Below are 21,072 nucleotides of genomic sequence, written 5' to 3'. Positions count from 1 at the left end.
CCAGCCCCTAACATCCTGCCACTCCATACGACCTTCCCATGCTCTTCCTTATTGGACAGGAACCGTCTTGTTTGCCTGTATTTGTATTTGTTTGTTGTTCCCCCAACACTTAGAACTTACATGATTCAGATTAAGATCAACATTTTTGCTATATGGCCAGCACATAAAATCACATAATAAATGCTTTTTTCTATTATTAATTTTCATGTAGGAAATGAAAGAAAGTGATTTTTCATAAAGAAAACTTTATTTGGTAGATAGCATTTTTAGTGTCTTGAAGTTGGTGTTTATCAGACCATAGTTAACTAAATTAGGGAGAATCTTGATTCTGTTGCTTGTTGACCAAGAGTTTAATTCTCAGTATAATTTTTGAAAGAGATATCTAAATTTCATATTCAACCTCCAATTCATTTGTTGCTTTGGATTTGACTGAGAACAGGATGGAGATTCTTGATTCACAGAGGTAAGTTGTTACAAACAGAATGAAAGCACTGGGAGAAGCACAGAATGGGATATATACACCAAAGGTACACAAAACATTTGGTAGCTTCACTGACTGAATATCGGTTTAGAGTCAATCAATTAATAAGCATTTATTAAGCGTCTACTTTATGCCAGGCACCAGGGATACAAAAAAAAAAGGCAAAAAGCAATGGCTGATCTCAAGGAGCTTACAACCTGGGGTAGGGGAGGAGGGGTGGAACAAGACACAAAAGGAAACTAAAAATCAGGGAGAGTCTGTGGGTATTATGGAGATCAGTAAGCACATCTTTCACTAGGTCATTGTGGCTGACTTTTTCTAACTAAATATGAAAACGGTTTTATATCTAAACCTCATTTCATTTGGTTCTGGTCAATAGAAATTATTCTTTCAGTGTCTTTCAGATTACTCAAATGTTCCACAATGCTCCCTTCCCTTCCAACCCACTGGAAGCCTCTACACCATTCTCTCTCAGATCTGTAATTTTTTTTTACTTGTTACAATGATAATAGATAGCATTTACATACCTATGTGGTAGGCATTGTGCTAAGCACTTTACAAATATTATCCCCTTTGATCCTCACAACCAGGTAGGGAGATAGGTGCTATTATTATCCCCATTTTACAGTTAGGGAAACTAAGGTAAACAGAAGTTAAGTGACTCGCCCAAGGTGTCTGAGGCTGGATTTGAACTCCAGACCCAGCACTCTATCTACTATGTGACCTAGCTTCCTCTACTATTTTAGTAATATCTCAGTAGGATAGTATAGCTATATGCTTCATAACCCCTTGACAAGTACCTTACACTTGCTAGAGATATACATATTCCTAGTTGGCAACCTCTGATGTACTCTAACTCCTTCATTTTACAAATAAAGAACCCCGGGGTCAGCCACGTTAAGTGTCTTGCTAAGGACACATGGTTAGTAAGTGTCAGAGACAAGATTTGAACCCTTGCATTCTCTTCTTCAAACTTAACATGCCATATACTCTGCCCCACCGCCTCTACTGGACAGGCACTTGAAGTACCAAAGAGAGAATCCAGAGGAAGATCTCAGACCAGCTGGAAGAAAATCCTTGAGTTAGAACCTTTTGTTTTGCTGCTGGTGGCAGAATGAGGCCAGCATCCAGGTTTCCTGACTGCCAGCCTAAGGCTCCTTTAACTACAGCACACTGCCTCAAGACACAAAATCAAAATAAACATGTCTAAATACAGCATACTTGGGAGTATAATTTTAAAATGTGCAGGCATACTTCTCTAAAAAAGTTGTTCTGGCCAACATCACTTTGCAATAACATCATTAATGCATCATAACTAAGCCCCACCCTAAAGTCAGAATTTCCGGACAGTAATGAATCCAGAAGACCTGCTCGACTCAGTTCTAGTGCCCAGTCTGAGTCTGCTTTTCGCAAGGAGCAAAGTTAAATGTCACTGACGTGAAAACATTTTCTACAAACCGGTCAGGGCCCCATTTACTAGAAAGACTATTGAGTTAATTGTTCCACCTAGCTGCTTTTGGAACACACACACACACACACACACACACACACACACACACACACGAAATTCTTGAATTTTTTTTAAACCTTTTACTCTAAATTACTACCCCATTGGCTGCCCTGCTCTTCAGTCCCTTGAAAAGAGAGGGTGGGATATCTGGGGGGTTTGGTTCCTGAATCCCCAACCTCCAGCTCTCATTACTTCGCAGTTGCTATTTTCCTGGGGAAAGGAATGTATCTGCCCAAGTTGTGGACTATAGATTTTATTTCCTTCACTCTTTCAGCCCCTTGTTTACAGAAACAATATCCAGACTCACCCAAGAGCTATCATCCCTAGCTCGAATTTAAACTAAAAGTTGGAGGATTCCAAGGGAGGAACTTAACCTCTTTTCCCTTCTCCTTCCAGGATGTAGCCGGATTCTTGGCTTCTTGGTTTCTGACTATCTTTCATTGCTCTGCCCCAACGTCCCTGGTGTCTTGACCTGTTGAGTTTCTACTTCTGCCCTTAGAAGTGCTGCCCAGTTCAAGTCGAATAGGGTCTCAGGTCTCTGTGAAGACCAATTTTAATAAAAGCCCAAGTTTTAGCTATTCACAAACTTTTCATTATATTAATTTTATAATTTATAATTCTATTTATCTTATGAATTTTATTACATGGTTGCTTTGAAACTAACTTCCTCCTAACACAGCATTTTACCTAAAGTTGTGTTTTGGGGAACTCAGGTTACCATAGGCAAGGGTGTGTTTACTGTATACAGTAGGCTATACAGCAGGCTGGGGGAAGACTGTTTCATTATTATGGAAATACTCAATCAAGACTTAAGGCATGGAAGAGGAAGCACCAGAAAGATGGTAGGATGTCAGTGTTAATAAGTCTCAAACTCACTTCAAAGTTTAAAAATATGCCACTTTGATGTCAACCCCCCAAAACCTAAGTATTTAGGGGGTTTTAACCCCTTTGAGATTCTCAGTTTCCCCAAATTTTCAGTCTTTGCATTGGGTCAGAATGGGGTGGTCTGTTCAGATTTCTGATTTGCATGGCAACAAGGGTTCACTCACCAAGCTGACTCTCTAAAGGTTTCTGGCCATGGATCCACACCATTGCCACACTGACTAGACCTTGATCACTGAAACTCCTGACAGGTTGGCATGCTACAGGCTCATCTTTAGTAGGCCACCCGTTCAGTTGCACTCACCACCTCCCCACCTCACCCAGACCACTTGCATCGCAGAATCTTTGTTCTGGTTCCTCATACTGCTTGGCATTAGAAGACTGGAAGAAGAAGCTGAGTATGGAGTCACAGGTGTGGTGACTTAACAAGACCTCAACGCCCTTTAAATCAGGGCTCCTTTCACTGAGGGGGTCTATGAACTAGGTATTTTTTAATATTTTAACAACTGTACTTCAATATGATTGGCTTACTTTGTAATCCTAGACATTTTATTTTACACATTAAAAAACATTCTTCTGAGAAGGGGTCCATACTAGAAAACCCCAGGGATCTTTTCATTATGATTATGTCAGGAGGTTGTCTACTTCTACCACTAACATAATCAATAGTACATCACATTCTGTGATCTGTGCTTAAATAGCCAGGTGGCACAGTGGATAGAGCCCTGTGTCTGGAATCAAAAAGACAGGAGTTTGAATCCAACCTCAGACACTTACCAGCTGTGTGACCTTGGGCAAGTCACTTAACCTCTATTTGCCTCAGTTTCCCCACCTGTAAAAGGAAAATAATAACTGCACCTATTTCAAGGATCAGGTGAGATAACATTTGTAAAGCATTTTGCAAATCTTAAAGTATTCTATAAGTGCTTTTATAGCTATACATGTTTGGAACTACCTCCTTTTCTGCGACATTTTATATCCTTAGATCCCCTATTTTTCCATGCACCTTGATTTTCAAAGCCATGCTGATTAGTAAGTACTTTTGGGCTGGTGGGAATAATCAATGTATTGCAATAAAATAGTAGATGGATAATGACTAACACTCCTGGAAGCTATACTGCTGGTATATTCATTTAAATGGTCTTCTGGATAAGAGAGAAACCCATGGTTTAATATGTATACATTTCCCTCTCTGGCTAGAAATGGAAACTTATTAACTGCAATCTAGGTTGGTGAATCACAGGTATTATCATTAAGGCCTTGACAAAAAAATGGAAAACAAGCACACCTCTCAAGGCACCTGGCAGAGAGAATGGGTGGGTTTGATCATGGAATCAGGGACTCAGTCTTTTCATGTATGAAATGAGAGCTCTGGATCAGTTTAGGGGGTTGGGGGAAGGGGAAATATTAGCTGCCTACTATGGGCCTGGCACTGTGTGATGTGAACAATTATTATGTTCGCAACAACCCTAGGAGGCAGGTACTATTATTATCCCCATTTTACAGATGAGGACACTGAGGCAAACAGAGGTTAAATGAGTTGCCCAAGGTCATACAGCTAGTACGTATCTATGGCTGGATTTGGACTCCTAGCCACCTATAAGACAGTCTCTAAGATTCTTTCCAGCTTCAGCATTCATAGTTTGAAGGAAACAGAGACCATTTAACAGGGCAGTTCCTTCTCCACTGTCCCATGGGATCATGGATGTAGAGCTGGAAAGGACTTTAACCCAAACCCCTAATTTTAGAGATGTGAAACTGAGACCCAAAGAGGTTAGCTCTCTTGCCTGAGGTCCCATGGGCAGAAGTGGCTAAGCTAGACTTGACATCCAAACCACTGGATACAGCTTCAGCACCAAGCTGGGCCCTATACTGACTTGTGCTAATGTTTGGCTTCCTTCCACTTGAGACAATGGACTTGCCTGGAGGTTGGATAATGAAAATTAGGCTAGAGGACTGGGCCTAGCCTGGTGATTGGATCAGGTCAAGAAAGCCTTAGACGACTTCTGTTTCAATATTCAAATGAGACAAGCTTCCTGAGACTATTTCAGCCCAGACTGAAGCGCACACAGAGCACCCAAGTGTAGCCCATTCCAGAACTGCCCAGCACAGCTAACTGGCAGTGGATTTATTCAAGGGGGAATAGAAGGACGACTAACCGTACAAAGCCAACAGCTTGTGCATTCTTTTAAACAGACACTAAAGTATGAGGAAAATAAACAGAAATGCATCCAAGAGTTATCAGTGTGTTTTCTCTCTGCTTGAGGCTAACACATTTCACAGATCAAGTGGCCTGCTGCCAGTTTTCCCTTTGGGTATTTAAAGGAGTCTTTGCTTAGTTCTAATTAGCAGTGGGGCTTATAAGGAACTCTGTTTGAAAATGTTACCTAGGAGAACCTCTACCAGGCAAACCTCCGTCCCTCTGCGGTCATGCCTGGAGCACATGAGGCTTCGGGAGTTGGCCCAGCAGTTGGCCCGTAGGACCTAACTTTCATCCATTTGCCAGTTGCTGAATAATTGCCATCTGTGAGAAAAGCCACATTTGAATATTTTTTGTTGATATTTTATGGTGTTTGTTTCTCTAGCTGAGAAATCCTAGTCATGGATGTCGTGAACTGTGGGTCTCTACTGTGTGACAGAGGCTGAAAGGTGGAAGGGAGATTTCACTTCCCACCACCATGCCTTTGCATAGGCTCTCTGATATGCTTGGAATGTCCTTTCTCTTCCCTCCCCTCTTAGAACCCTTAGCTTCCTTCAAGGTCTAGTTCAGGTATTACCTCCTACAAGAAGTCTTCCTTGATTCCCCTAATTTGTTTGTGTTCTCCTCTTCCCAAAATCATGTCATATTTATCAAGCTGCTTAAATGTTTCACTAACCATAAGAATGGAAGAGGAGGGGGAGAGAAACAAGAACTTTCCTAAGACATCGTTAGTAAAATAATTCAAAAGTATTTTCCCTACGAATGCACCCTCCAACGTAACCAAGAAAAATCAATGTTTGCTTCTTTTTAAGCTTATGTGAAATACAAAAATAAGTCACAGATATGTTAGTAGGACTTAGCATAGCACATATGTTCCAAAGGGCATAAACCTCCTGGTCCATATATAAAACAAATCAAATCTTCTATTTTTGCAACCAGTTCAGAATTCATGGAAAGAACAGTGACCTAGGAAGCAAAGGTTCTAAGTGGACAGAGGGCTGCCCTCAGAGTTTGGAAGACCTGAGTTCAAAATATGTCCATGACGTATATTGGCTGTATGACCCTGTGCCCCCAGAAAACTCTATAAAACTATAAATTACAGGGCTGATGCAGATCTAGATGGGGAGAGGAAGTTTCCTATACCAAGAAAATCAAAGATCTAATTTTTTTTAAATGAGAGAATGGGGAGGGGAGGAATGACATCAGCCCTGCCAGTCTTACAGAGCTAGTCTGAGGATCCAATTAAGTAATGTCAGTCAGCCAGCATTAAGCCCTTATTATGTGCCCGACAAGCCTTCACTAAGCATTAGAGATACAAAGAAAGGTAAAAAAATAAAAACCAACACTCCTATCCTTCATGTGGGCCTTCAATATAACAGAGGAGAGAATATGTAAATATCTAGGTACACAGAGAATATTCACAGTGTAGACGAAGGTAATCTGAAAGGGAGAGGCATTAGAAGCTGAGGGAGGAGGGGAGGGGAGAGAAAAGGTATAAAAGCCTCCTGCAGATGGGATTTGAGACAAGCAATGAGATGAGCACAGGGCAGCTAAGAAGCAGAGATGACAAGGGACAGCCTTCCAATCAAGGAGAAGAGCTGGTGCAAAGGCATGGAGGTGGGACATGGAGTGTTGTGTTTGAGGAACTACAAATAGGTCAATGTGTAGAGGGGAATAAGACTGGAAAGAGAGAGAGGCCAGATTGTGAAAAGTTTTAAATGCCAAAGGACTTCATATTTAATCCTGGAAGTGATAGGGAATCACTGGTGTTTACTGAACAAGGGAACCTGGTCACCACTTATACTTTAGATAAATCTCCTTGACAGCTAAATGGAGGATAACCAGAGTGGGGAAGAGACCTAAGGCAAAAAGACATGCTAGAAAACTGCTGCAGTAATCTAGGGACTGAATGGAGTTGTGCCTATGTGTGTAGAGAAAGAGGATTATACATAGAAGATATTGGGAAAGTAGAAACAAACAAGATTTGTCAACAGAGTAGGTAGGGAGGATGAGAGGCTCCCAAGTGAGAAGTCCAGATAACACCAAGGGTGCAACCCTATGTCACTGGAAGAGTGGCAGTACCATGGACAGAACATGGGGAATTCAGAAAGAAAGAAAGTTGGGCAGGAGGGGCAGAGATAGTGGATTCTGTTTTGGACCTTGTTAAGCTGAAGATATCTATGGGACATCTAGTTTGAAATATCCAAGAGGGAGTTGGAGATATGATACTGAAACTCATCAGACACTAGGACTAAATTTCTTCATCTGGGAATCATCCTACATAGAGATGATAATTGAATTTATGGGAGCTGCTGAGATCTATACGAACAGTATAGAGAGAAAAGGGAAGATGTCCTGAGATAGCACCTAAAGGGATACTCAAGGTTAGCGGGCATGACATGAACAAAGAACCAGTAAAGGAGTCTATGAAGGAGAAGTCAGGAGTAAGCAGTATCACAGAAACCTAGGGAGGACAGAGTATCCAGGAGAGAACAAGGTGCAAGAGAATTGAAAAAACCCAAAAGATCTGGCCATTAAGAGATCACTGGAAACTTTGGGGAGAGCCATTTCAATTGCAAAAGTGAGATTACAGAGGGCTTGGGATCAAGTGAGAGGGAAATGGAGGCGCTGATCATAGATGCCTTTCTCAAGAGATTTAGCCAAAATGAAAGGGAAAATGCTTTTAAAAATATAAAATACATATTAAGGAAAAGATAGGAAAGGAGGTAACTTAATATAATGGAAAGTATCATGGAGCCACACCTGAGTTTAAATCCTGTTGTGGAGGCACATTACATTCTAGTAGAGGCCCCTCCTTGGCAAACTTATGAGGCATTGCATGTGTTCAGTCATTTTCAATCACATTGAATTCTTCCTGTCCACATTTGAGGTTTTCTTGGCAAAAATACTGAGTTGTTATTTCCTTCTCCAGCTCATTTTACAAATTAGGAAACTGAGGCAAACAGGGTTAAGTGACTTGCTCAAGGTGACACAATTGGTAAGTTTCTCTCTCCCAAGTATTCAGTGCCCCATGCTGGCACCTTACTCAGGTCTGACTGAAGCAACTTAACATCCCTAGGTCTCAATTTCCTCAGACATAGAATGAATTTTGGACTACATGGTCTCTAAGGTTCCCCCTCCAAGCTCCAGATCTAAGATCCTATGAATGTTTTTCATTTTTATCTTAGTATTCCAAAACCTGGTACATTATCTGGCATGCATAAAACATTTAATTCTGGTCCTTAATTCTCTCATCTGTAAAATGGGTATACTACCTGGGGATAACAACACCCACAGAGTACTTGTGAAGCACAGTGGAAGATATGCTAGATTTGGACTCAGAGAACCTGGCTTCAACTCTTGACTCAGCTACTTACTAGCTGTGTGACCTTGGATGACTGAAGTTCTCTGGGCCTCAGTTTCCTTCTCTGTAAAATGAGGAGGTTTGATCCAATTATCTCTCAAAGCTTCCAGTTCTAAAGTTCTAATCCTAATTATCATCATCCATTTTCAAGCTGATCCACCAGGTGGCAGCATAAGCTAACTCTTCTAGGTGAACCCTCTGCAAAGCAGGTTTTCAAATCTATTTCCTTTTCCACACATCTAAAGGATTTAACTGAACTGTACCAGATGTATAGTGGGCACTGGATAAATGCTGCATGGTTGACCAATCAATCAATAGATTACTCATAAAGTGTTATTAAGCATCTACTTTGCTCCAAGCACTGTAGCTGGGTGCTGGGGATAAAGGAGAAAGAATGAAATGATCCTACTTGAAATGACTTTACAATCTAATGGCAGGAAGGGGAAAGGACAAATATGTATAAAAATATATTCATCACAGATATAAAGCTGATACATATATGTATGTGCATGTGCATTTACGTATTTACACTTATACACCCACAAAGTAGTTAAATACAAGGGAATTTGGGAGGGAGGCAGGGGTCTGAGGGCAGAAGAAGGTGCCTAAGTCACATTTCAAAGAAGGAGAGGGACCTCTTGAAGTAGAGGCAAGAAAGAAATGTATTCCAGGCATGGGAGCCAGTCAGTGCAAGGACAAAGAAATAAGAGATGATCTGGTGAATGAAGAAAGACAGGCTGATTCCCAGAGTTTTAGAGGGAGAGAAACTTCCCAAAAGGCTGAAAAGGTAGTTGAAACCCAGGTTAGGTAGGTTAGTTTTCTGAAATACAACCATCCTTGATTTTGTTATTTAAATAACAGTTGCGACTTTTACTTTATAAAAGTTTAAAAAGTGGAATATCCTATAGTAACAGAGAATGTGAAAACTAAAAACAATGTAAAAAAAAAAATTAAGGCTTTTTTTTCTTCAAGTAATTACTATCCATAATGAAATTCTGTCTAATCTTAATATCTGTAACAATTGTACTCCAATAGAAAATAGTGGAGACACAAATCCTTCTTGGGGGCAGCTATTGCATAAAGTACCACACCTAAAGTGAGGAAGATTGATCTTGAATTCAGATCTGACCTCTGACACATGCAAGCTGTGTGACTTTGGGCAAGTCACTTAACCCTATTTGCCTCAGTTTCCTCATCTGTAAAAGAAGCTGAAGAGGAAAATGGCAAACCACTCTAGTATCTTTGCCAAGAAAACCCCAGATGGGGTCATGAAGAGTCCAACAGGACTGAAACAAGTCAGCAACAGCAACAACAGCTAAAGTCCTTTTACTTTGCAGGAGGAATGCATTCTGAGAAACTACCATCACCCATCTTCCCAACTCCCAAACAGCATTTCGGAAGTCAGATCACCCCACACGAGAAAAGCCTCATCCAGACATAACAGGAAGAGAACAAACATGTGTACAGCTCCTACTATCTGCAAGGCCCTGGGCTAAGTGTTCTACATATATCATTTCTTTTGATTTCCACAACAACCTTGGGAGTTGGGTCATACTATTATCTCCATTTCACAGCTGAAGAAACCAAGACAAACAAAGGTAAACTGACTTGCCCAAGGTCACATAGCTAGTAAATATGAGCAGGAGAGGGAGATGGAACTCCTGTCTCCCAGACTCTAGGCCCAGTGCTAGATACACTGAATCACCTAACCACCTAACATGAAAAAGGTATAGAGATACAGTTCTAATGAATGGCCACTACCGGAAATGCACCAGCACCCTCCTTCGTGGGAGGGCAGGTCACTGTGTCCAGAGACTAACCATAACAACATGCTACGAGAGACCTTGTGGATTTGTAGTTAGAGGTTCAAATCCTGACCCTGGTACGTACTAGCTAAATAGTGCCTTCATTTCCCACTGCTGGACATTTCTCTATCATGTCCCCAGGAACCCTTTCATCCTGCAACATCACATCAGACCTGGAACTCATGCCTTGTCAGGATCCTCTGTGTCTGAGATCCTTTTTGATTGGAGGGCAGAATGGAGATAACAACATACACACACACACACACACACACACACACACACACACACACACACACACACTGCCTTCCTCCCCTCCCTTTTCAGCTTCCTTTTGCATGTTTTCTTCCTCCTTAAGATTATAAACTCTTTGAGGGTAGGGACAATCTTTTGCCTTTCTTTACGTCAGCAGTAAATGTTTATTGACTGATCTTAGGCATATCCCTTTCCCTTTCCATACCGTGGTTGTTCACCTGTAAAATGGGAAAAGTGAATCAAACTAGGTAAGTTTAAGTGACCCTTCTAGCTGTAAATCGATCAGCCTATGATTCTAAGTACCGAGTCTCTGGGAAATGGTTCCCATTTGGAAACAGAAAGCTCCTTACCAGGAGGGATTGTTTCCATGTTTGTATTTTCATTCCCAAGGCCTGGTATACAGTAAACATTTCATAAATGCATGTCGGTTGACTGAGGAAAGAGGAAATAGAAGCGAGGACAGGGATAAAAGTTCTAATCCCATACCCCAATCCCTAGGAAAAAGAAGCAGAAGAGGGACCCTGGGAGTCCTGGAAGGGGTTCAAACTCGTTCCCACCACTACCCCAGGTCCAGCCAATAGTGCCACACTCATAGCTAACAGGAGGCTGAGGAGAACAGCTTAGGGTCTTTTTATCCTGCCCTGGGTCAAAGTAGTAATCCAGGCTCCAATGGGCTGGGTACCATAAAGAGTTGTATCATGGCTAAGGTCACGGTCACGATGTCTAAGCCGCCGCAATGACTTGCAACTCTTTCTCCCCTCACCACTGGTCACAGCCCGGGTGGAGGCCCCTGCACACAGCCACAAACTCCTGCGGAGCTGAGAGTCCAAAGGAGAAGTTAGCAAGGAATTTAGGAAGGAACCAAAATGGAGTGCAGCCCTCGCCGATGCAGCCAGGGTAGCCGTCCTGTCCTCAGCAGCTCCGGCCGCTTTTCTAGGCCGGGGGAATGCATCAAGGTCCAGTAGAGCAGGTGCCAGCAGATGGCAGCAGGAGACCACGGGAGGATGCAGCAGCATGCCCACGCCTGCCTTGTCTCTACCTGTGGTCACGCAGCGTGCGCCGGGAGGACCACCTGCCTCATCTCCATCGCGCTGCTGCTCATTCGCAGCGGCAACCAGCAGTCGTGATGACAATAATGACGACATGAACCACAGCCGGCATTTACCGAGCGCTGAAAGCCTCTCAAAGAGCTTTACATCCATCCTTAATTCTGCGTTTCTTGGTTTATTCAACGGCTGCTGCCCCCACAATTGTTCTACACCAGAGATGGGGGGGTGGGGGGCGGGAGGCAGAGAGAGAGAGAGATTGCTCCACCCATGATTGTTCCACACACGCATACACTCCCAGGGTTGTAGAAGCTGGCTCAGGTGGTAAAGATATCGATTTGAAGGCTTTCATTATTATTTTGTTGGCAATCAACCGTCCAAAAAATGCCATTTTGTGCGCGCATCAAACTTGGAGGTTAACACTGGAGACCGTGTGTGATCTGAGCCCACCGGCGGTGCACCTTACAGTTTAGCAAAATCAGCTCGATAAACAATAGGTAAGCAACTCGTAGATCGAATTTCGTTAGCAGAGACCAACTGGTCAGTCCTGCATTCTTTCACCCTATGAGGGTTTGAGGTTGGAGTACTGTTTGTGTCTTGGTAGACTTTTCCTGATTCCAGGAATTAATTGTTTCTGAGGCATAATATTTTGAAAAGATTATGCGTTTGTTTTTAATATGTTTGTGGGTTAGAATGTTTAACTAAAAAGTAATAATAATTTGGAAGAAGTCAAAGGAAGCAAGCCTCAGGGTAGCGATCTCGTGAAGCTTCCGCCTACATTCATTGTGCGGGCTGCTACTATCTCCAACAAAAGGCTTCTCTGGCTTTGGGACTGCCACTGGCTGGTGTCTGGTCTGCCTCACTGTGCTGCATTCAAATCTGCTGGAGAAAAGAGTTCAGAACAGCCATCTCCTCTTTGTTGTGGAAAAAAATGAAACTGATTAGAAAGACAGTACTACCGAGACGTTAAAAATGTGATTGACACTTCGATTACAGATCAAGCTGTCCTTAAAAGAAAATGAGGGGGGAATGGAGAGAGGGTGGTTAGAGACAGCACTGGGAATGATGTCCAGGGCTGGATTAGTTCAGTCAGGCATTAAACACTTATTAAATGCCAGACACCGTGTTAAACGGCAGGGATTAATTGCCAGTAAAGAATCATTATCCCTGTGATCTTTCCAAATATGAGAGTCTTAAAAAGGATTTTTAAAAAATCTTTTTGTAAAAATAAATAAGTAAAATTCCTTCAGTTACTTTAAAAAAAAAAATCTTTTCATCATCTTGATTTCCAAGTCACTTTCATCTCACCATTTCACAAAATCCCAAGATCCCAGAAAGTCCTCCCGAACCCCAAGAGCCATCCTTTGTGACAAAGAAGGACAATGTAAATAACCAAATGTATCAACTAAGTCTGATGGCAATATTCCAAACCCACAGTCCCCCTTTTCCATAAAGGGGAAGAGGTCCATTTCCTCCTCTCTTCTCTGGGGACAAACTTAATCATTATAATTAAACAGCATTCAGTTTCAATTTTATTGTTGTTGTTGTTGTTTCTATTTATATCATCATGGTCATTGTGTACTTTGTTTTCTGGTTCTTCATTTTGTATCAGTTCATTTATGTGTGACACCCTCTCTCAGCTGCTTCATCCAATTTGCACTCAGTGGAACTGGGTTCCCAGAGGGCAGCTACTAGCTCAGGTTCTAGACTAGGGTACTCATCAGAAGATTGCCTCTTCTATTATCGCCACTCTCTCACTTATCATTTGTCTTTAACATAATTGGTCTGTAATATAATAATATTCTAGGGTGAGAACAAGCAGAGCCTCCATGATGTACTTATGGAAGGATATAGACAACAGTCACAAAAGATAAGAAGACATGGGTAGATTACAATCTGTAATACTCCGTATGAATTTTTGGGGGAGATACTCAAAATTTGCGCATCCCACATTTTACTTTGTGCTGTCTCAATTCTGCTTTGCTCATATAACACAGCACCGTTTCTGATGTGGGCACATCATGCTGAGCGGTCCTGTGCCAGTGTCTCCCATTTGGCACAGTCAAATCCAAAGTTCTTGAGAGAGACCTTGAGAGTGTCCTTGTATCGCTTCTTCTGACCACCATGTGATCGCCTGCCTCATGTGAATTCTCCATAAAATAGTATTTTTCGAAAGCGTGTATTTTGCATTCAAACAACATGGCCAGCCCATCAGAGTTGCACTCTCTGAAGCATAGTTTGAATGCTTGGCAGTTCACCCGAGCAAGGACTTCAGTGTCTGGTACCTTATCCTGCCAGGTGATCCTCAGAATCTTCCTAAGACAGTTCAAAGGGAAGCGATTTGGTTTCTTGGCATGGCGCTGGTAAACCATCCATGTTTCACAGGCATACAACAATGAGGTCAGCACAACAGCTCTGTAGACCTTCAGTTTGGTAGTCAGTCTAATACCTCTTCTCTCCCAAACTTTTCTTCAGAGTCTCCCAAACACTGAGTTAGCTCTGGCAACGCATGCATCAACTTCATTGTCAATGTGTCCATCCCTGGAAGGTACACTACTAAGGTAAGTGAACTTATCCACAGCATTCAAAACTTCTCCATTTGTTGTAATCAATGGTTTCAAGTATGGATGGTGTGCTGGTGGCTGATGGAGCACCTGTGTTTTCTTGGTGTTAATTGTTAGGCCAAAATGAGCACAGGCAGCAGAGAACTGATCCATACTTTGTTGCATCTCAGCTTCAGAGGCTGCATTGAGTGCACAATCATCTGCAAACAGAAAATCATGCACCAACACTCCCTCCACTTTGGTCTTGGCTTATAGCCTTTTCAAACTGAAGAACTTACCATCACTATGGTGGTTGACCTTGATGTCGTGTTCATCCTCAGTGAAAGCATTTGACAACATGGCTGAAAACATCATGCTAAAAAGCATGGGAGCAAGCACACAGCCCTGTTTCACTCCACTGGTGACTGGGAAGGCACAAGAGCTTTGTCCACTGTCCAAAACCCAGGCAAACATGCCAACATGAAATTGACGCGCAATACTGATGAACTTCTCTAGGCAACCAAATTTTGACATAATTTTCCATAAGCCCTCAAGACTAACAATGTCACACGTTGTGTACAGACCTCTGTTCTGCTCCTGACATTTATCATGGAGTTGTCGGGCAGCAAACACCATATTGACTGTTCCTTGGCCCTTTCTGAAGCCACACTGGTTCTCAGATAGATGACCATCTTCCAGGTGAAGGATCAGTCTATTAAGGAGGACTCTTGCAAGAATCTTGCCAGCAATGACGAAGAGAGAGACCCCCCTGTGATTGTCGCAGGAATATCTATTCCCTTTACCTTTATAGAGACAGACAATGGAGGCATCCTTGAACTCCTGGGGGATAACTTCTTCTTGCCATATAACCTGGAAAATCTCAGTCAGTTTTTGTACGATCTTGTAGATCTTGTAGATCTCAGCTGGAATAGAATGAGCACCAGATGCTTTGTCACATGAAAGGAGCCTAATGGCCCTCAAAACCTCTTCTTCAGTTGGAAGTTCAGCTAAGGAGGGATTGACTTCAACCTGAGGTAAACAGTCAATGGCCTCAGCATTGATCGATGATAGTCTGTTGAGAATACAATGGAAGTGTTCAGCCCATCTCTCTAGGATCATGTCCTTATCACTAATCAATGTGGCTCCATCAGCACTGAGTAATTATTGGAAATACAAATACAAACAGAAATAAAAAGAGTCTTTGCCTTCAAGGAGCTTTGCTGATGGGAGGAAGAAACACAGAAAAAAGAACTGAACAGGGGTGGGAGGAAGGACAGGGATGAAGGTATCCAGGGTCAGAAGCATCGCTAGGCACAGAATGAAGAATGACTAGTCTGACTTCTTCAAAATGGACATTCTCGGAGGAAGTCACCAAAGAGAGAAAGGGGCTGGCATGGCAGATGGATATGGCAGGGTGACGAGGTCTATCCAGTAATCTCTGTAATTATATTGATTGAAGACAGAGGCCCCAGAAGAGAAAGATAGATTTGGGAAGTACAACAAGAGAACAATGTATACAGTCATCACCGTTCAAATGAACACATCACCAAATGGCAGCCAAACTCAAATTAATTTCTATGGTCCTAAAAAACTGGATGAAATATTCGCCTCCTTTCTGTTGACACGTCAAAGATACAGTGGAAAGAGCACTGGTTCAGTCAGAGAATCGAGCTTCTGATGCTCACTGTCTTTGTGACTTTGAGCCTCAAGCCTCAGTTTCCTCATCTATAAATAAGGGCTTTGGCGAGGACGACCTTTGAGTTCCCTTCCAGTTCTCAATCTATGGTCCTTATGTTGTTGGTTTACTTACTTGTTTTTCTGCAGTCGTTAATTAAGGTAACCCAAGGGAAAGTTGCATGTGGTGGGGTTGGGGGTGGGGGGGTATGTGGGGAAATGATTGTAATGTAAAAAACTTTTACAATAAAACCTTTCAAAATGTTTTATTTAATTTTAATTTATGAAATAAAACAAGCAAAATGTAGCGAATGGAAAAAAAAAGATGATTGCACATGAAGTTGCAAATCTAGTAAGTTCAACTTACTGTTCCCTTTAAATATATAACAAAGTATCTTTTTTCCTTTCTCTGCCCCACCCTCCAACCCTAGAGAACTTTACCATGAGACACAAATATGTATATATATGTGTATGTATATATATATATATATGTAAAATCATTCTATACATACTTCTATTCATCAGTTCTTTCTCTGGATGCAGACAGCCTCTTCCTTCATCTGTCCCTTGTAGTTCACTTGGGTATTTATAATAATCAAAATGACTGATTCCCTCAAAGCTGTTCTTAAAACAATGTTGCTGTTACTGTAGACAGTGTTTTCTTGGTTCTGCCCATTTCACTCTTCATTATTTCATGCAAGTCTATCCATTGTTTTTCTAAGATCAACAAGCTCATCTTTATAGCACAGTAGTATCCCACCACAATCATAAACCACAACTTGTTCAGCTATTCCCCAATTGATGGGAATTCCCTCAGTTTCCAGTTCCTTGCCGCCACAAAGACAGCTGCTATAAATATTTCAGAACATACAGGTTCTTTTCATCTTTGGAATGATCATCCAATCATCTTTGGAAATAAACCTAGTAGTGGTATTGCTGGGTCAAAGTGTACAGGCAGTTTCAGAATTCCTTAGGCATAATTCCAGATTGTTTTCCAAAATGGTTGGATCAGTTCACAATTCCACCAGTAGGGTATTAGCGTACCAATTTTACCTCACCCCCTCCAACATTTCTTCTGATGAAAAAATCAAAACAATTTATAGTCCTATGAAAAATGCTCTAAATCTGCATTGATTAGAGCAATGCAAATTAAAATAAAATATCTTTTTTTAAAACATGCAGAAAATGGGACTGGGACAGAATAACCCAGGTTCTCAACTCACACAAACAACAGTGTCCTTTAGGCTCTGATTTTCCCTCATCTGGACTACTGGAATTGCCTCCTAACTAACCTCCTTGCCTCAGGTCTCCTCTCATTCCAGTCCATCATCCACACAGCTGCCAAAATTACATTTCTACAATATATCTGACCATGCTACTGGCTTCCCAAGACGCACTAGTGACCATCCTGTTTGGCATTTCATGCCCTCCGTATTCTGTCTGGCCCCATTCTTCCTTCTCGGTTTTATTGCATGTTGCTTCCTTTCATATCCCCTGTGTTCCAGCCAAATAGGTCTGTTAGCTATTCCAGAAACTCAATATTCCATCTCCGGTCTCTGACTCTGCACAGGATATTCATCGTGCCTAAAATACATACCCTTCTCACTTCTGACTCCTGGAATCACTAACTTTCTTCTAGGCTTAGCCCAAGGGCCACCTCTTAGCCAAAGCTAATCCTGACCTCTTCAATTACTGATTCTCTTCCCTTACCCCCTCCTAAGTCTATTTTTATTTACTCTTTAAAATGTTGTATATGATTGATATATATGTATATACATATATATCTTACGTATTTATTGATTTGTATATATGTTGTTTCCAATAGAATGTAGGTTCAAAGAAATGTACATTCAATCATCAGAAGGACTTAGTGTTTAATGAGCATTCTGTTTTCAGGTCCCAAAGAGCTCCATTCTCCTAATACCAGTTTTTGTTTTTTTGCCTGGAGCCAATGGTCTGTGCTGTTTTGTCCCTCAATGAAGTGGGAAGATTCCACTAGAGGGGCAGAAAGGAGGTAACCCTCCTCAAACAGTCCTACGTGACCCCAGGTATCTGTCCCAGGTCTCCATCCCAGTCCCCCAGAGTAGGTGTGCCTGTCAACTTAGAGAAGTGATTTCTAGTCTACCCTGGCCATGAACACTAGCTCTGAAATCAGAGGACTTAGTTTCAAATCCTATTTCTGGCACTTATGACCTGTGTGACTTTGGAAGAGACACAACTTCCCTAGGCCTCAGTGTAGTCATATGAAAAAATGCTCTAAATTACTATTGATTAAAGAAATGCAAGTTAAAACAACTCTTAGGCATCATCTCACACCTATCAGATTGGCTAAAATGATAGAAGCTGAAAATGACAAATGTTGAAGGGGATATGGAAAAATTGAGGCAATAATATCCTATTGGTGGAACTGTGAACTGATCCAACTATTCTGGAGAGCAATCTGGAATTATCCTCAAGAGTTATAAAACTGTATGCCTTTTGACCCAACAATACCACTATTAGGTCTGTTTCCCAAGGAGATCAGGGGAAAAAGAAAAGAACTACATGTTCTAAAATATTTATAGTAGCAAAGAACTGGAAATTAAGAAGATGCCCATCAATGGGGAATGGCTAAACAGGTTTCAATATATAATTGCTATGGAATGTAACTGTGCTGTAAGAAATGATGAGCTCAATGCTCTTGAGAAAACATGAACAGACTTGGATGAAATAATGAAGAGTGAAATAAGCAGAACCAAGAGAACATTGTATACAGTAACAGCAATATTGTTCAAAGAGTAAATGGGAATGATTAAGCTATTCTGAGTATTCTAAATATTCAAATCAACTACAAAGAACCTATGAAGGAAGATGGTATCCACCTCCAGAGAAAAAAACTGATAAAAAGAAATATGTGTAGCATGATTTTACATATATATCATACATGTGTATATATATTATATATTACATGTAACATATATATACATATCTGTGTTATATGGAGGTATTCTTTAGTGCATGGTGAGGAAGGAGGGAAACAGTTCAGAATTTAAAGTGTAACAAAAATATTAAATTGAATTGAAAAAAGGAGAGGCAAACAAAAATAGTTATTTGTTCAAAGCTGTTCATAGTAGCAAAGTATGTCATTGTAAAAAGCTAAATCCTAAATGGCCAATGATAGGTGAGAAAATTCATGTAATGAGAAGCAGGACATTAAAGTAGTGGACCATTGACCTCAAAACCAAGAAAACCAAGATTCACATGTAATCCTGGATAACTCACAACCTCTCAGTTCCTTAAATAATGCTCTAAGAGCAAGTTTCAGAGTAGATGCTAATTTTTATTGGTAGAGAAAGTTCCTCAACAGAGATTCCTGTGCAGACTAATGAGAGGTGAGATAAAAGCAAATATGAATGTGATGGAATGCTATAATGCACAGTTAAGACAGTTAAACATAAAGAATCCAGACATCTAAAAAGAATTCTGTGAAATACTGTAAACTGAAAAGAAGAGAGTGCAACAGGACACAATAACTATGCTCAGATGAGTAAAAAAAAGAATGAGAATGAATAGACCAAGAATCCTAATGGGAACTTGGAGAGACAAAAAACTGTTGAACTTTATACACTGAAATTAATTGAAATGTAAAGATTGACTAAGCAACTGTAAACTGGTTGAATTGATGTGAATTTTTAATAAAATACTTATATTTTTTTAAAGGGAGGAAAGGCAAGTTTGGAGTAAACAACAATTCAGAGAAAATACACAAAGAAATCCACAGAAAGCAGGGCAGAGATTAACAAAAGGATGCAAGTTCCAAAGCCTCTCTGAAGTCAGTACCAGAACGTTCATCAGGATGGGGGTTAACAGCTCATGCTTGGATAATCTTCAGCCTATGCCGGCTTTGAACTCTACCTGTCTATGCCTTCTAATTCCCACTGCAGCCTTGACAGAGATACTCACACTTCAGGGTTTTATTTGCACTTGTTTATGTTCCTAAAAAACAATCCTCTGCTCATACGTTTAAAGGGACATTGTCAGCCATCCAGAGTGTATAGAGAAGTCTATTAAAAAGTCTATTAAAAATTAAAAATTTTCTCCTGCCCCTTTTTTCTATCCTAAGGCTGGTTTATTGACCTCTCTCTGCTCTTTCTCTCCCTCTGTATCAGTCTCTCTCAAACAGTCTCTCTGTTGGCTTTGAACAACAAATGAGTTGTCCTTGATCACTGTTGTTACCCAGTAGCTGGAGGGAATAAATGAATGCCCCACCATCTCTTCCTCACCATCTCTTTTCTTTCCCCTCATGGGATAATGCACACCCCATGGTCTGTCTTTGTCCTTTCTCTCTCACAACTCGTAGTTCAGTTATTTTTAACTCAAGTAAAATATTTCTCCTAAATCCCTCTCTCTGTTCTTTGCATATGGTGTTTAATAAATGTTTGTTGAACTGAATCAAACATAATCCAGATGGGTTAGAACATAAAATGTTTATAGAAAAATACTGTGAAATAAGGCTGGAAAGGTAATTTGGCACCCCCTTGCAGGAGACCTTGAGTGCTATACCAAGGAATATGTATTTTTATCCTATAGGGAAAAGGGAGGCACTTGTGGTTTTTAAGCAAAGAGTGATGATCAGGTCTGTGCTTTAGAAAGATTATTTTAGTAATTGGGGTATGGATTGGACTAGGAAGAGATGAGAGGCATAGAGGTCAATTAGGAGCCTAGAACAAGAGCCCAAGTAAGAAGAAACCCTGATTCTGGTGGTGGTTATATGATTTTTAAAAAGGGGACGGATAAGTGAGTTGACAGTACTTAAGAACTAATTGGATGAAGGAGATGAGGGAAAAGGGAGAGTCCAAAATTGCTGAGGTTTCGATGACAAAAAAATACTAAAGTAGTCTGGCAGAAGCTAGAAACATCTCACACCCTGTAGCAAGATAAGCTCAAAATGGGTATATGATTCATACATACATAAAAAAGTGACAGCAAATCAGAACATGGAAGAAATTGCCTGTCAGATATATGGATATGGGAAGAAGAGTTCATAACCAAACTAAAAATAGAAAGGTTCATAGTAGGTCATGTGGATAATTTTCATCATATAAAATTTTGTTTCTGTACCAGCAAAACCAATGCTGCTAATATTAGAAGAAAAGTAGAAACAGAAAAAAATCTTTGTAGCAAATTTCTCTGATAAAGATCTCAATTCTCAAATACATGGGAAACTTAGCCAAACGTATAAAAATAAGAACCCTTTTCCAATTGATACATGGTCAAAGTACATGAACAGGCAATCTTCAGAGGAAGAAATCCAAGCTATCCGTAGTCATATGAAA

The 21,072-nt window shown here is 40.9% G+C and overlaps 1 long non-coding RNA gene across 1 annotated transcript; it reads left to right on the top strand.

The window, feature by feature from the left end:
• Positions 1-11,024: 11,024 nt before the first annotated feature.
• LOC140530932 (uncharacterized) lies at positions 11,025-19,829 on the top strand. Its single transcript, XR_011976181.1, has 3 exons — positions 11,025-12,037; positions 14,016-14,101; positions 19,457-19,829. It is a non-coding gene; the product is annotated as an uncharacterized lncRNA (long non-coding RNA).
• Positions 19,830-21,072: the final 1,243 nt, after the last annotated feature.

The sequence above is a fragment of the Notamacropus eugenii genome, chromosome 3 (genome assembly GCF_028372415.1).
Source record: "Notamacropus eugenii isolate mMacEug1 chromosome 3, mMacEug1.pri_v2, whole genome shotgun sequence".
In the NCBI taxonomy this organism is placed as follows: Eukaryota; Metazoa; Chordata; class Mammalia; order Diprotodontia; family Macropodidae; genus Notamacropus; species Notamacropus eugenii.
This window is presented reverse-complemented; position numbering and strand designations above follow the sequence as displayed.